We start from the raw sequence: 2,603 nt of genomic DNA, 5'->3' as shown, positions 1-2,603 counted from the left end.
GCAACGGGCAGAAGAGATTTCCAGCCGAGATCTAGTAATTGGTCTATTCTGACTCTAGGTAATGTCCATCTCGTTGCGATAGAAATGAATAGGAATAGATAAGACTTGGCTGATGTGGTAATGACACCTGTTACTGCATCGAATACATCAAAGGATTCACTGCTGAGAGTCCGAAAGGGAAAAATTTGCCCTAATTCTTGAAGAAATGGAATTGGTGAATCCCATCCACCCGGATAAAGGACTGTTACAAACGACGAGGAAACCAATGAATTTGGGTAAGAACCAACATAGAATGAACCAGATTTTATACCTGAATATTCGGTTTGATAACCCGCTACCAGTTCCTCCTCCGCCTCTGGTAGATCAAATGGCAACCTTTCACATTCTGCCGATGGGGATATGAAGAAAGCTATAAAGCCTATAGGTTGACGCCGCAGATTCCATCCCAGAAAACCATACTTAGATTGTGTTTCAACTATGTCAACCGTACTTAAGCTATCAGATAATTATAGTCGACGGTACAATTGCTATTACCACCTCTGATTCGAAACCGTACATGAAATTGGGATTTCATACGGCTCCCCATAAGTCACCCGAGAGGGGGATTGGTAGTTAATCACTTCCTTTGCGCGACACCCCCCTGAGGAGCGTCCCAATCTCAACCAATGGGATTCTGTTTGCTACAGGGAGTGATAGCTTCTGAATCCATCTCAACCTTTTCAGTTATTTTTTGATATAATTCGGAATCTTCCACCGTTTCTCGGTGGAATGGGATTTACCGATACTTCTTTTATATCTCCACATAGATGGATCCCTACCTATCTTTATTTCAGCCGAGAAGAGGATTAGCCTGAGGATTCCTATGATCCCAATCCTCTTGAGACTACTACGTAAAGGAGATACTCGCATATATCAATAATTTTTTCCGCCAGGGGCAGAAAAATCAAACCGTTGAAAGGATTACTTCGTTCCGGATAGTCATAATCTAAGTAGATAGGAATATACTCGGGATTGGGATTTTCAAGATGTACTACCTAGTCATCCCTACCGAGGCTAAGTCTTTATCCAATTAAAGAGAAAAGAGATTTTATTATGCAACTTTTTTCTCCACCCTTCTCACAAATCTCTTGTGTATATTAGTGTTCCTGACCATCCACTCCCGCTCAATCCCGGAAAAGAGGTTCAGTCCCTTCTTGTCCCCGCTTCAGGCCCTGTAAATCTATCCCGTACCTGGGGGCAAACAGTGTTTACTGCTCGGACATGCTTTCACTCCCGTACATGGGGGATGGGACTCGATTCACTCGCTGCAAGACGCTGTTCGATCTCACCCAGATGACTATCCAGTTGTTCTGTCAAATCAGTGAAAGATTCTTCATTCCGAATCTCTATATCGGAATAACCCTCTTCCCATCAATCTTATTCAGCGAGTCGCACGTGGGGATATGGATAGTACACATGGGGCTGGGGGTATTTCGTAACTAATTGATTGAGCAGCAGCTCTAAGACCACCTGGAGGGGAATATTTATTATTTGAACCATATCCTGCCATAAGTAGCCCTAGGGGAACGATACTTGAGATGGCGATCCAAGAGAAAGCACCTATACTCAGATCAGCTAGAATAATGTGCTGCCCGAAGGGTATCACCAAGTGGCTTATAAAGACTGGTATGACTACCACAGCTGGTCCAATATTGAATAGCCAAGTATCGCCCCTGGCTGGAACAATATCTTCCTTCAGTAGGAGCTTGACTCCATCGGCCAGGGATTGGATAATTCCCAAAGGACCTGCATATTCAGGTCCGATACGCTGTTGTACCCCCGCAGATACCTTTCACTCGAGCCGTACGATAACTAATACTCCTACTGTAATTCCTACGATAAGGGTGGGAATGGAAATCAGAATCCAAATCAATTCGGAAGAATCTCTCGAAACTCCCAATTTGTGAAATAAGTCAATCACGCGTTCCTCGAAATTTTTTGTACCAATTGCCGTTTCGGCGATCAACCTCCCCCATGATGATATCTATACTACCTAATATTGTCGTAATATCGGCTAGTTTCATTCCTTCTACCAATTGAGAGAGAATTTGCAGATTTATGAAGCCAGGCGGACGAATCTTCCGTCTCCGGGGAGAAACACTATCATCTCCAATCAGAAATATCCCTAATTCCCCTTTGGGAGCTTCCACCCTTACGTAATGCTCCTGCTCAGGTAATTTGAAAGTGGGAGAGGATTTCTTACCGACAAATTGATAGTCAAAATCATTCCATCCCATTTCCTTTCGTTGCTGACTAAGGCGTCGAGATTCCAAATTTTCATATGGACCTCCCGGAAGGAGTCTCGAGGCCTGTTGAATTATTCTTATGGATTCTCTCATCTCGCCGATTCGTACCAAATAACGGGCCAATGAATCTCCTCCTGTTTGCCATTGGATCCGCCAATCCGATTCGTCATAACATTCGTAGTGATCCACCTTGCGAAGATCCCATTGAATCCCCGAGGCTCGCAACATGGGTCCGGATAAGCCCCGATCTATAGCTTCTTCCCTACCAGTGACACCTATCCCCTCCACTCGTTTCAGAAATATAGGATTATTTGTGAT

This window comes from Dipteris shenzhenensis, unplaced genomic scaffold, assembly GCF_047967505.1.
Source record: "Dipteris shenzhenensis isolate YYH24624 ecotype China unplaced genomic scaffold, Dip_SZ_1.0 scaf0119, whole genome shotgun sequence".
Taxonomy (NCBI): Eukaryota; Viridiplantae; Streptophyta; class Polypodiopsida; order Gleicheniales; family Dipteridaceae; genus Dipteris; species Dipteris shenzhenensis.
The sequence above is the reverse complement of the archived record's forward strand: the minus strand, read 5'-3'. Positions refer to the sequence as shown.